The 15,264-nt window shown below is 38.2% G+C and overlaps 1 pseudogene; it reads right to left on the bottom strand.

Moving 5' to 3' along the window:
• Positions 1 to 642: 642 nt before the first annotated feature.
• On the bottom strand, positions 643 to 1,151 carry LOC128053651 (adenosine 5'-monophosphoramidase HINT1-like; annotated as a pseudogene).
• Between the last annotated feature and the right edge of the window lie 14,113 nt (positions 1,152 to 15,264).

A 15,264-nucleotide genomic window follows, 5' to 3' on the forward strand; every position in this document is an offset into this window, starting at 1 on the left:
ATTACTCGTTGTGAATACCTATAGGAAACAATGGTCTTTAAATGGCACTGAGATTTTTCATTATTATATTCCTAACATTTTCAGTTCAAGTTCTTTGCTCTGGGCTTATCCCATATTTGTAATGAGTGAAAGAGCATATACGCATAGGACAGGGGGGTGGATTTAGAAAAAAAATCACTCATGGTTTCAAGTAGCCTGTCCCTCAGGGAAAAAAAATCACCAAACAAAACCACAAGTCATAGAAATCACTCCTGAATTCCACAGAGAAATTCTGACTCTTTCTTCCCTTGCTGCTGCTGCTGCTTCTAAGTCACTTCAGTCATATCTGATTCTGTGCGACCCCATAGATGGCAGCCCACCAGGCTCCGCCGTCCCTGGGATTCTCCAGGCAAGAACACTGGAGTGGGTTGCCATTTCCTTCTCCAATGCATGAGAGTGAAAAGTGAAAGTGAAGTCGCTCAGTTGTGTCTGACTCTTAGCGGCCCCATGGACTGCACCCTACCAGGCTCCTCTGTCCATGGGATTTTCCAGGCATGAGTACTGGAGTGGGTTGCCATTGCCTTCTCTGTTTCTTCCCTTAGTGAAGAAAAAAACAAGAATAACAACAATATTTTTTTTTAGGCCATGCAACGATGTCTTTTATTATGTATGGGTTTTTAAAATTATTTTTGCAATATCTCCATACACAGGCAAAAAAAAAATTGTTTAGCATATTGGAACTTGCAAACCTGATCACTGCATAGAGAAGGCAAAATTATCCCTATAGCACACTTAACCAGGAGGCCAGTTCATCTGCCGACCTCCAAGAACATGGAGATGAACATAATAGACAGACTGGCCCCCATCTGAACCTTCATTCACCACCATTCTATAGCCCTTCTTCAGGCCCAGATCAGCAGCACATTTCTTGCCAACAATCATCAAATGCCCAAGAAGACTTTCATCATCATCTTCTGCTGCAGAAATCTGGGATATATGTTTCTTGGGTATCACCAGAAAATGTGTTGGTGCTTGAGGGGAAATGTCATGGAAAGCAAGACACTGGTCATCCTCATAATGATTTTGGCTGGGATTTCCTTGCGAATGATCTTCCTGAAGATCGTGTCGCCACCAGGCCGGGCAACCTGAGCCTTGGCGATCTCATCTGCCATCTCTGCCTCCCTCCCGTGCAGCCGGCCACAACAATATTTTAAATGAGATCTCATTTTAGCTTTCTGTATTCAGTGTTGACAAGTCTTTTGCTTAAGTATTAATGTGGCCAAATAACTTTAATCTTTTCCTCTAAAAATTACTTAATTCTAGGTTCACCAATTAGGGATGACAATTCTGTATTTGCATTATTGGGATCACAGTTTTTTATATTGTGATACAAGGTGACTGATACATCTAGAGATTTTATACATATTCTAAAAGATAATGTGATAGGAGGCTGTGCTACATGTCTTGACTCCATGATTTTAGAAAGTTTGTTCATCAAGGTACAGTAAAATTAACAGTAATGATACCTTATTTCCACAGTGCCTTTCATCTGAAAACTAAAAACACCCAACATTTAGAGTATGTTATTAAGCCACACTGACTCTATGACAAAGATACCTTATTTTAGAAATGGTTAAATTTTTCCATTATTTGTCTGATTTGTTAGATGGGTTGGTGCCTTTGGAATTCTCAAAGAAAGCCTTGTTAACCCTTGATAGAGAGGAGCTCAAAAAAATTTTACAAACAATTTAGTTTCTACAGTAGCATAAACAGTATAGAACTTATTCTTAGCCCACATAGAGAAAATACAACTGATTAAAAGTATTTCTAATATTTTGAACATATGCTAATGCTCTAAGCCTTGTGTCAGGCATGCTACATTTGGTATCTCATTTAAACCTCACAAAAACCCTTCAGATAGATGAAATTATTTTTAATATTTACAGAAGAAACATATGTAGCATGGTTTAAACTCCTAAGAGTTCTAAGTTAAACTCCTGGATTGGAATTCAGATTTCTGTAGTTACCTTTTTTAACACCCTGATTGCTTCACAATTAGAAGGATGTAGGGAAGAGAGTGGAAGATGTTTTTATTAGCCTAATTTTTCTTTGCCTCTTCCATCTACTACAATCTCAACTGTTCATTAAAAAGTTAGATTTTCAGAAGAAAGAATCAAAAATACTGACATATATGCTTCATAAGAGTTTATATCTTTGAATAGCACAGTGTGGATGGTCAGATGACTTAAAGATCGTAGGTTCGTTTATGTGACTCAAGATCCTGATGTTGTAGGATAGGACATGCATGTGTGTGAGTTAAGTCTCTTCAGTTGTTTCTGACTCTGCGACCCTATTAACTGTAGCCCGCCAGGCTTCTCTGCCCATGGGATTCTCCAGGCAAGAATACTGGAGAGGGTTGCCATGCTCTCCTCCAGGAGATCTTACCGACCCAGGGATTGAACCCGAGTCTCCTGCGTCTCCTGCATTGGCAGGTGGGTTCTTTACCACGATGGCCACTTGGGAAGCCCCCATAGGGTAAGGCAGTGTTTCCCATAGCATGCCATATATACACCACAGGCACACAAGATAATTTTGTTAATCTTTGAATGTTTTACTAGCTATATATTTTTGACATTTTGATATCTCTATATTTTTAACACCCATCAGGAAATAAATCACCCAGCAAAACAAAGGCTTACTATTATGGATGTTATTACTTACAACAAAGTCAAAATAGTTAGTCTGCTTTGCATAGAGTGCATGCGTTTATTCAAGCAGATTCACGAGTGGGTTAAACCTTCAATCATTAAAACTTTTGTTTTGGATGTAAGGGTAGTATGAATGGATAGATAGCTGTTACGGATTCTTATACATCAAATTTCCATTCTCATTATTATGTATTTTTTACTAATGTATCAATTTATCACATCAGGAAGCCAATCATAGTTTACTATATGAGTATATGCCATTGTCAATTATATCTGGATTGAGTTCTTCGTGTTTTAATTAAAACTATCTTGATGAAAGTGAAAGTGGAGAGTGAAAAAGTTGGCCTAAAGTTCAACATTCAGAAAACGAAGATCATGGCATCCAGTCCCATCATTTCATGGGAAATAGATGGAGAAACAGTGGAAACAGTGTCAGACTTTATTTTTCTGGGCTCCAAAATCACTGCAGATGGTGACCGCAGCCATGAAATTAAAAGACGCTTACTCCTTGGAAGAAAAGTTATGACCAACCTAGATAAGATATTCAAAAGCAGAGAGATTACTTTGCCGACTAAGGTCCGTCTAGTCAAGGCTATGGTATTTCCTGTGGTCATGTATGGATGTGAGAGTTGGACTGTGAAGAAGGCTGAGCGCCGAAGAATTGATGCTTTTGAACTGTGGTGTTGGAGAAGACTCTTGAGAGTCCCTTTGGACTGCAAGGAGATCCAACCAGTCCATTCTGAAGGAGATCAGCCCTGGGATTTCTTTGGAAGGAATGATGCTAAAGCTGAAGCTCCAGTACTTTGGCCACCTCATGCAAAGAGTTGACTCATTGGAAAAGACTCTGATGCTGGGAGGGATTGGGGGCAGGAGGAGAAGGGGACGACCGAGGATGAGATGGCTGGATGGCATCACCGACTCAATGGACGTGAGTCTGAGTGAACTCCGGGAGTTGGTGATGGACAGGGAGGCCTGGCGTGCTGCGATTCATGGGGTCGCAAAGAGTCGGACACGACTGAGCGACTGAACTGATGAACTGAACTGATGAGCGCTAATGGTGAAAGAAATAAAGTCACATCAACGAATGAACACTAGTTAGTGTTAAAGACATATCAGTTTTAACAAAAAACAAATATGGCACAAATATGACAAATATTGTTTGAAATTTGGAATTTGATTGCCAGCTGAGAGTGAACCTGTTTCATTATGTGTTGTGTTTAGAAACACTGGTATTGTTTTGACACACAGAAGAACACTATGAGAAACTTATCAAAATTACTGAAGCAAAACAGAAGGACAATCAAACACCCTAGAAACTAACATGCTGTATAATAAGGGTAAGAATACAAAAGCTTTATTATGTTGTGACATAACTAGTGAAATACATAGAGTCCTCATGGCAAAAATGTAAAAGCAATGATTAGGGACAAAACAAACAAAAAGAAGATTGATAAGGTGTATCTATCAAATAACAGGGTTCGTTTTAGAATTACAGTTACAAACAGAAAGTAAAGCAGCAATTGTTACCCAGAGAATGACAAAGTCAATACAATTCTCTGTAGACTGATGAATTCACTAACACTGTAGAGTTAGCAAATCTTTGACATATTATGGAAAAATGCAAACGAAAGTAGTCTATAAAAAATTTTCATAGCCAAATTGTACAACTGAAAGAGTATTTTAAAATTTATTGATGAATTCAGATAATCACTAACAATGACAATAAGTGATACTGGGATAAACACAAGAATCAAAGTCTTCTCCAACAAGAAGACTTGATCAATAGAGTCGAACGATAGGACAAATACAGTTGTATTCACAGAGAAATCTTAGTCAATAGAGATACACATAAAGATTTTTTAAAAGTATTTATTAAAATTGTCAATCATATGCAGGCCTCTGGGTTCTCAAAATTTTCTCAAGCTTTGTTAAAAAATAAGCCTAAGTTAAAAATCAGAAAGTACTGTCATATGTCATTTATTAGAGTCCCTGCTGCTGACAGGAGGCCTTACATATTCATTCAAGTTGCTCTAGCTGTAAAATATTCATATCTAGTCCTACTATAGTTGTACCATAGATTTAACCTTGCTTCCAGAATGATCTGAAGTTCTACTGACACATAAATAGCTAAAACAATTTTGAAAAGGAACAAAATTAGAGGTCTTATACCTACCTAATTTCAAAATTTTACTACAAAGTTACAGTAATCAAGATAGTGTGCTATTACCATAAATGGAGGCATAGAGATAAATGGAAAAGAATTGAGAATCCAGAAAGAAACCTTAATTTTATATTCCATAGTTTTTAATTTATTTCTTTTGTTTTTATGAGTTTAGGGGGGTTTGTTGTTTGTTTACTAAAGACTAAGACAATTCAATAAGGAAAAGATATTCTCTTCAACAAATGGTGCTGGGACAACTGAATATATTTACAAAAATGAACCCTTTACTAACATCATTAATTGAGTCAGTTAGCTCACATATAAATAAATCAATAATGTATCACAGACATAAGACCTAAAACCATAAATCTTTTAGAAAAAAACATCTGTGAAACTGATTAGGCGAAAATTTCTTAAATATGTTATAAAAATCACAAATTACAACTGAAAAAACTGATGAAATGATATTCAGTAAAATTAAAGACCTTTTGTGCTAAGTCATTAGCATTAAGAAAATGAGTTGCCCACAGATCAGAGGAGAATATTTGCAAATGCTATATCTGATAAAGTATTGCACTGAGAATATGTTTTTAAAAACTCTTACAATTCAATAAGAAGAATATAAACAACCACGTATAAAAATAGGCTTGAAGAGACATTTCATCAAAGAAAACATTCAAATGTCTATAATCAAATAAAAATGCTCAAGATCATTAGTTATTACTGAAGTACAAACGAAAAATACAGTCTAGTCCAGGCTGTGGTTTTTCCAGTGGTCATGTATGGATGTGAGAGTTGGACTATAAAGAAAGCTGAGTGCCAAAGCATTGATGCTTTTGAACTGTGGTGCTGGAGAAGACTCTTGAGAGTCCCTTGGACAGCTAGGAGATCCAACCAGTCCATCCTAGAGGAGATCAATCCTGGGTATTCATTGGAAGGACTGATGTTGAAGCTGAAACTCCAATACTTTGGCCACCTGATGCGAAGAGCTGACTCATTGGAAAAGACCCTGATGCTGGGAAAGATTGAAGGCAGGAGGAGAAGGGGACGACAGAGGATGAGATGGTTGGATGGCATCACCAACTCAATGGACATGGGTTTAGGTGAACTCCGGGAGTTGGTGATGGACAGGGAGGCCTGGCATGCTGTGGTTCATGGGGTTGCAAAGTGTCGGACACGACTGAGCGACTGAATTCAACTGAACTGAAGCTACCACTACACACTCAGTAGAAGAGATATAATCAAAAACAGACAATACCAAGTACATATGAGCATGTAGGGAAATTCAAACCCTCATACACTGCTGGTGGGGATGTACAATAGTACAGCAACTTTGGGAATAAGCTGGGTCATGTCTTTAAAAATTTCAATATAATCTTATCGTTGTTGTGGTTTAGTCACTAAGTCATGTCTGACTCTTTTGTGACCCCATGGACTGCAGCCTGCCAGGTTCCTCTGTCCATGAGATTTCTCAGGCAAGAATACTGGAGTGAGTTGCCATTTCCTTCTCCAGGGGATCTTCCTTATTCAGAGATCGAACCCACATCTCCTGCATTGGCAGGCAGGTTCTTTACCACTGAGCCACACGGGAAGCCCCAGTCTTGTCATATGAACCGGCAATTCCAATTCTAAGTACACACCCACGAGAAGTGAAAATATGTCTCCAACAACAGATGAATGGACAAAGAAATGTGGTATTACATTTAAAATGGAATACCATTCAGCCATCAAAAGTAATGAAATTTTGCCATTTGCAACAGCCTTAATGGACTTGGAGGGTATTATTCTAAATGAGTAAGCCAGACAGAAAAAGACAAGTACAATATCACTCATATGTGGAATTTAAAATATAAAATAAACTAGTGAATATAACCAAAAGAAACAGACTCACATATATAGAGAACAAAGTAGTGGTTACTGGTGGGGAGGCAGAATGAGGGTGGGGCAAGTTAGGGGCAATGGACTTAGAGGTGTGAACCACTATGTACAACATGAATAAGCTACAAGGATATACTATACAGCACAGGGAATACAGTCAACATTTCATAATAACTATAAATGGAGTATAACCTTTAAAACTTGTGGATTACCATGTTGTACACCTGAAACTTACATAATATTGTATATCAGCTCTGCCTCAATAAAAAATTTAAAAAGCTAATCAACTTGAAAAAAAAGAAATGAAACCATGTACTCACAAAGATTTGTGCGTGAATATTCATAGTAGTATTATTCATAATATCCATCAACTGATAATGGATAAACAAAATGTGGTATACATACAATGGGATGCTATTCAGCAACAAAAAAGAAACAAATATTTATATGTTCTACAGACTGGGAAGAAAAAAAAACCCTCAAAAACATGCAATTTGAAAGAAGACAAGCACAAAAGAATATGTAGTGTTTGACTCATTTACATAAAATAACCGAAAAAGATAAATTTACAGAGCTAGAATGCACATCAGGGGTTGTCTGGAACTAGATATGGGAGTGAGAATTGACTCAAATGATTGACTTTAGATGGATCCAAATCATATTGAAGGGTGGTGGAAATGTTCTGAAACTGGATCATAGAAATGGTTATACAACTTTATAAATTTCCTAAATAAATAAGAGAATTTATTATGCAGTGTCATGAACCCTTGCCATTTTTTCCAGAATTTAGCTTAGAACTTAGACTCATGACCCGTTAACTAAATGAATGACCAGGTCCCCATGAGAAAGTTCTCTGAACACAAAGATAGTAACTGACTCACTTTTTCTCTAAAGTTAATCTGATTATTTATTTGGATAACAGTCCATGGTAGAAAGAGGAAACCTCAGCTCTTGCTATAGCTCTTGAATAGAAAGTCTGAATCAACACTGATGCCTGAGGAACTGAAATGCTGCAATATCTACATCAGTGGTTCTACTGAATCACCAAGTTCAGTTGAGTTCAGTTGCTCAGTCATGTCCAACTCTTTGTGACCCCATGAACTGCAGCACGCCAGGCTTCCCTGTCCTTCACCAACTTCTGGAGTCCACCCAAACCCATTTCCATTCAGTCGGTGATGCCATCCAACCATCTTATCCTCTGTCATCCCCTTCTCCTCCTGCCCTCAATCTTTCCCAGCATCAGGGTCTTTTCAAATGAGTCAGTTCTTTGCATCAGGTGGCCAAAGTATTGGAGTTTCAGCTTCAACATCAGTCCTTCCAAAGAATATCCAGGACTGATCTCCTTTAGGATAGAGTGGTTGGATCTCCTTGCAGTCCAAGGGACTCTCAAGAGTCTTCTCCAACACCACAGTTCAAAAGCATCAATTCTTCGGCACTCAGCTTTCTTCACAGTCCAACTCTCCCATCCATACATGACCACTGGGAAAACCATAGCCTTGACTAGATGGACCTTTGTTGACAAAGCGATGTCTCTGCTTTTTAATATGCTGTCTAGGTTGGTCATAACTTTCCTTCCAAAGAGTAAGCATCTTTTAATTTCATGGCTGCAATCACCATGCAGTGATTTTGGAGCCCAGAAAAATAAAGTTAGCCACTGTTTCCACTGTTTCCCCATCCATTTGCCATGAAGTGATGGGACCATATGCCATGATCATTTTCTGAATGTTGAGCTTTAAGCCAACTTTTTCACTCTCCTCTTTCACTTTTATTAAGAGGCTCTTTAGTTCTTCTTCACTTTCTGCCATAAGGGTGGTGTCATCTGCATATCTGAGGTTATTGATATTTCTCCTGGCAATCTTGATTCCAGCTTATGCTTCCTCCAGGCCAGCATTTCTCATGATGTACTCTGCATAGAAGTTAAATAAGCAGGGTGACAGTATACAGCCTTGATGTACTCCTTTTCCTATTTGGAACCAGTCTGTTGTTCCATGTCCAGTTCTAACTGTTGCTTTCTAATCTGCATACAGGTTTCTCAAGAGGCAGGTCAGGTGGTCTGGTATTCCCATCTCTTTCAGAATTTTCCACAGTTTATTGTGATCCACACAGTCAGAGGCTTTGGCATAGTCAATAAAGCAGAAATAGATATTTTTCTGGAACTCTCTTGCTTTTTCCATGATCCAGAGGATGTTAGCAATTTGGCTGTGTTTCCTCTGCCTTTTCTAAAAGCAGCTTGAACATCTGGAAGTTCACGGTTCACATATTACTAAAGCCTGGCTTGGAGAATTTTGAGCATTACTTTACTAGCATGTGAGATGAGTGCATTGTGTGGTAGTTTGAGCATTCTTTGGCATTGCCTTTCTTTGAGATTGGAATGAAAACTGACCTTTTCCCTTCCTGTGGCCACTGCTGAGTTTTCCAAATTTGCTGGCATATTGAGTGCAGCACTTTCACAGCATCCTCTTCCAGGATTTGAAAGAGCTCCACTGGAATTCCATCACCTCCACTAGCTTTGTTCGTAGTGATGCTTCCTAAGGGCCACTTGACTTCACATCCCAGGATGTCTGGCTCTAGGTGAGTCATCACACCATCGAGATTAACTGGGTCATGAAGAGAACTTGTTAAAGCATACATTCCTGAGTCCTTGCCAACAGAGAGATTCTGAATGTCTAACACTTTCCCAGTTGATGAAGGTGACGCAGGCCCACACCACATCTTCACTGGCACTTATGACGAAAAACTCTCAGACCAAGTTGTCACCCATGGTCTGAGACAACTACTCTCTTAAGAAAGTTGCTTACGGGGCATACACTTAAATCACAAATCACAGGAATATGAAAATATAACTCAGTAGTGGCATTTCCATCAATGTACATGGAAATTACATCGCTACCTGTACTTAATCAAGAATAATTGTTTCATTCCTTTCATTTGTCTCAACCTTTTAGTTCAATCATTGAAACTCATTCTGTCTTGTAATTAAGAAATATTATCCATTGTTTCCAATGAAATACATAAGTAAACACAATGTATTAATGTTTTATGAAAATACTATGATCCATTGGTAAAAGCATATGTTACATGAAAGAAACATGTTAAAATGGAACTGTGCCCTGCAAAAGAAAATATTCAACCATATATGAATTCAATTAATCAGTGGCCCACTACAATGATGACTAAAAACAAAACTACTCAGGCAATGATTAGGAGCTAGTGGTAAAGAATCCACCTGCCAGTGCCAGAGAGGCCAGAGATGCAGGTTCAATCCCTGGGTCCAGTTCCTGGGGGGAAGATCCCCTGGAGTAGGAAATGGCAACCTACTTCAGTATTCTTGCCTGGAAAATCCCAAGGACAGAGGAAATGGCAACCTACTCCAATATGCTTGCCTGGAAAATTCCAGAGAGTTGCAAACCATCAGACTTGACAGAGCATGCAATTGTAGCAATGATGATGGCACCAAGGCAATGTTCTTCAGAAACTAAGTTAAACTCTAATAAACAAACATCACATAGCCAGTTCAGTTCAGTTCAGCTGTTCAGTCATGTCCAACTCTTTGTGACCCCATAGACTGCAGCATGCCAGGCCTCCCTGTTCATCACCAACTCCCAGAGTTTACCCAAACCCATGTCCATTGAGTCAGTGATGTCATCCAGCCATCTCATCCTCCATTGTCCCCTTCTCCTCCTGCCTTCAATCTTTCCCAGCATCAGGCTCTTTTCAAATGAGTCAGTTCTTTGCATCAGGTGGCCAAAGTATTGGAGTTTCAGCTTCAACATCAGTCCTTCCAATGAATATCCAGAACTGATCTCCTTTAGGATGGACTGGTTGGATCTCCTTGCAGTCCAAGGGACTCTCAAGAGTCTTCTCCAACACCACAATTCAAAAGCATCAATTCTTCGGCACTCAGCTTTCTTCACAGTCCAACTCTCACATCCATACATTATTACTGGAAAAACCATAGCCTTGACTAGATGGACCTTTGTTGGCAAAGTAATGTCTCTGCTTTATAATGTGCTATCTAGGTTGGTCATAACTTTCCTTCCAAGGAGTAAGCGTCTTTTAATTTCATGGCTGCAATCACCATCTGCAGTGATTTTGGAGCCCCCAAAAATAAAGTCTGACACTGTTTCCCTATCTATTTGCCATGAAGTGATGGGACCGGATGCCATGATCTTCGTTTTCTGAATGTTGAGCTTTAAGCCAACTTTTTCACTCTCCTCTTTCACTTTCATCAAGAGCCTCTTCAGTTCTTCTTCACTTTCTGCCATAAGGGTGGTGTCATCTGCATATCTGAGGTTATTGTTATTTCTCCTGGCAATCTTGATTCCAGCTTGTGCTTCATCCAGCCCAGCATTTCTCATGAGGTACTCTGCATATAAGTTAAATAAGCAGGGTGACAATATACAGCCTTGATGTACTCCTTCACCTAAAAGGTACAAAGAATATCTCCACACCTGGCCATTGCTATAAATGTCAAACAATGACAAGCCTCTTTTGTTCCTTGCCTTCAATTTTACTGTACAAAACCTTATATTGATATCATCAAATAAAAGGCAACATTTCTTTCCAAGCACTGCTACCCCATAGTCAAGAATGGATCACATTGTGGGTAACTGTTAGATTGTTGCCTTTAAAATAATGTGTGTGTGTGTGTGTGTGTACTTTGAGCTGTAATAGGTTAGCTCCATCGCCAGAAGTTGGTTATTATTACACCATATTACAGAGGTATATAACAGTTTTCAGAAGTATTTGTTAAAGCATTTTACTTTTATCACAGAAAAAACTTCAGAACATGCATGTGAGTTCAAGACAAAGCTACACCTCTCAATGCCATGTAATTTCTCAATACATTGTTCTTACTCTTACACTTATCCCTCTCCAATAAACAGGGGCAAGTAGCTATTCCTCTGTCCTCTTTATTCCCTTTCTAATAAACAGGATACTACTGCCTCCTCAGTGAAATATTGTGGGGCTACAGAAGCCAACACTAACATGAAATTGCTTTAAATTTCTGTCCAGAAACCTTGTCAAATGTTCTGTTTAAAATTTTATTTATATGTGTGCTAGCAAGAATAGAATCTCTGGGGAATAAATACATCAATGCTGTGGATTTCCATGAAAGCACATTTTGGTACAATTCTAATTTGGCCAAAAGGGTAATGAGTCTCTGCGTGGCCTGGGTGGCCGCAGGGCAGTGGTCTAGACCAGAAGGACTGCAGCCAAGAGAGAGCAGGTGACTCAGACTCTCCATCCCTCAGTGCCTGATCTGACTTCCAAGAGGCCCTCACAGGAGATGAAGAAAGAGAGGCCATATAAGGATATTTCCTCTGATTTGAAAGTCTGCTGACACCTCTATAAATTGATCTAGCAAAGATGAAACCTCCCAGCAATGTTCAACCACCATCCACATTCGATATAAATGCACTATTTATCTCTTAAAAAGTACCTCATTTTGGCAATATTCTTTTCTTATATTTGAAATTTTTTAAAAAAGAGTAGTTCAATAGCTAGCTGGATTATCAGGAAAACACAACTCAGTTATATCTACATGAAAGAGTGTTTATTGAAGATCCTGATATGCCCTAGAATCAAAGAAAGACAGCAGGCACACAGGCCCCTTGGGAACAGGGCCAGGACCAGGCAAGGAAGTCGAATGTTGTCAGCCCTGTCTCTGCTTTCTCTCTCTCTCTGCCCTGTTACATTCATCACTGCCTGATGCTGTTTTGCTCTCAATTTTTTTCACACAGCAAGTGATATGACCACATTTTTCTCAGCTTCTGAACACAGAGGGGAGATGCCTTCTTTCTCCCTACTTCTGTTCAGAATATCCTAGAGAACCCTGGCTAGCTTGATCCAGACCCCTTGCTGCCCTCTTAGCCATGTTACTGTATCATCAATGGTTGGCTCAGTCGGGCTGATTGTCTTTCCCTGTGACTAGGTGCTGAGCCCATGATGGTGTGATCGGCAGCCCCCAGCAAAGCCACAGAGGTACCTGCCCCAAAGGAGCAGGGTGCCAGGACATAGTGACAAAACAGCAGTCTGTCCTGCTTCAAAAAAGTTCCCTCAGCGCTCAGCTACAGGAAAGTTATTTCAGCAACTCAAAACTCATGCCTGACCATGACACAGATTAAGATGAGAAAAGAGAATAAGAGACACATTAAGATGCACACACAGAGGAACAGTGGGCCTGGAATGGAGCCAAACCATATTCATCATGTTCAAACCACATCATTCCTGAGGATTTTAATAAACATACATCTTATACCAGTCTATTACTGATAGAGTTGGGTTTTCAGAAATCTGGTTTTGGGAAAAGCTGAGAATGTTAGACTTTCAAATTGATTAATCAAATACCTGCTTTTGGAAAGGTCAGGAAAGACAGGAGAAAATTTCCAATACACTCTTCAACAGTCTGGGGACATGTTATTCAGAATATCTCCAGTGACCCAGAAAACAGAAGTTAGATGGTGTTTTGCGTATTTTTTCCCCCTGTTCTCAAAGGCTCCCTTTTCTTCACCTTTCATCTCCAGAGAACAAGAAAAGTTCAGCTCTCTGACAAATGATCAGTGGTTATTTAGTGTCCAAGGGCCTAAAATCTAAAACTTTGGAATTACATATGCTACTCAGTCAAATTTTTTTTTCTTTTAGTTAACTAGATGACTTAATTAATGAATGGTACAGGTTCAAACTGAGACAACATTATAAGCTAGGAAAAATATTTTGTTTGTGTGTAGTACTTACAATACAAATAAGATTAATGTTTTCATGAGAGAGAAAGAATCCTAATAGGAACTGAAGGCAAAGTTTATTCAAAAGCACTTCAGACTTTAGAAAATTAATTCAATTTAAGTGGATTATTAAATTTTATGCAAAACTGTAAAAGCAAATATTCAATAACAGCGTCTCAACTGATTGGATATAACCCAGGTTGAAACCAAATTTTAAGGAGAGGTTTTGACCTAGTATAATTATAGACAATCACATAATCTAAGCATTAAAAATGCTTAATTCTGTAAATTTACATACACTTGAGACTTTTAATAAGAATAATGCCATTTGTCCAACCTAGGATTCACATATTTTTGTAACACGAATGAGAATAATTTGATGATATTTGGGTTTTACAAATTGTGTAAACACTAAATCATAGTACACGATTTAGTATTAAATCACATAATCCAAAGTCATGTGTACCTGATTTCTCATAGAAAGATATAAAACAAGCTCTAAAGTAAACTTAAACTGTTACTTTGGAAGCATTAGGACATAATGGACAAATGTCATGGTCAGATAATGTGCATGAGTTTTGAGACACTATTAATGAATTCTGTTTTTATTATAGAAAGGTCAGGACTAGATGCAATATGATATGGGGGAAATTACACTGTTCTATGGGTCAGGATGTCTGGACTTCAGTGCTTTCCACTACCAAATGGCCAGGTGACCTTGAACAAGCCACAAAAACCTCTTTCGAGCTTAGTTGTTTTTGTAAAAATAAGAGGATTTGATAAATGGTCTCAAAGTCCATCCCAGCTCTGTAATTCCATGACTCCATCCATATATGGTAATGTGATAAGAACAGGGCTAAATAATTCAAAATACGTTACTGCCTCTCCATTCTTTCCTCTTTTCTTTCCTTTTTCTCATCATTTTCATGACTCCAACGACATTCTCAATACATATTTATTCCTGTGTCTTTAATACCCAGCGTATAGACTGGTCAAAACTTCAGTCTATAAAAAGACCTGTCCATCTTCAAGAAACTCGATCTAATACAGCAAACATATAAATCAATTGCACTACTGTGATTCAAGTTCAAAAATATGTTAGTAATTTATATTCCTCACAAAGACAGTACAACAAAGAGACCAATGAAGTGTTATTTAAGTTAGCCCAGAAAAACTTAATTAAGCAGGAAACACCTCACTATCTGATAGGGATTTTTTAATGATAAGGAACTAGTCAGGCAACAGAGGGAACAGAATGTTCATTGGAACCATGGCATCGTAGTGTGTTCTGCTTAGGTGAAGATACAACAACTGTAATTGTCATGAATGTCCTGCCCCGAACATCAGATTTCTTGGGATTTACCATCCTTTCTGAGTGATTTCTTTTTAACTTATAGTTTAAAAAATAAAACGCACTGAAATATCTTTTACATTTGGTACTTCTTGATTATTATAGATGTTATACATACAATATGAAAGATTATGTTTTTATCAATTATTATTTGGGGGGCTCTCTATTCAGTTCCAGTGATCAGTATCCCGATCCCGTAACAAATATTAAATGTAATGACGATTATAGCATTGTGACATATCATGATATACTCCTATCTTATTTTCCTTCTTCAAGAATGTCTTATCTTTGGGTTTTTTCTCTTTCATACAAAATTTTAGTATCAGCTTGTTAAGTTTCGCTAAGACAAAACTGTTGAATTTTATTGGAATTTCATTAATTCTAAAGATTAATTTGGGGAAAACACGAATCTTTATGATATTGAATCTTCTTATCCATGAAATATGATGTCTTTTCATTTAT

The sequence above is a fragment of the Budorcas taxicolor genome, chromosome 1 (assembly GCF_023091745.1).
Source record: "Budorcas taxicolor isolate Tak-1 chromosome 1, Takin1.1, whole genome shotgun sequence".
NCBI lineage: Eukaryota > Metazoa > Chordata > Mammalia > Artiodactyla > Bovidae > Budorcas > Budorcas taxicolor.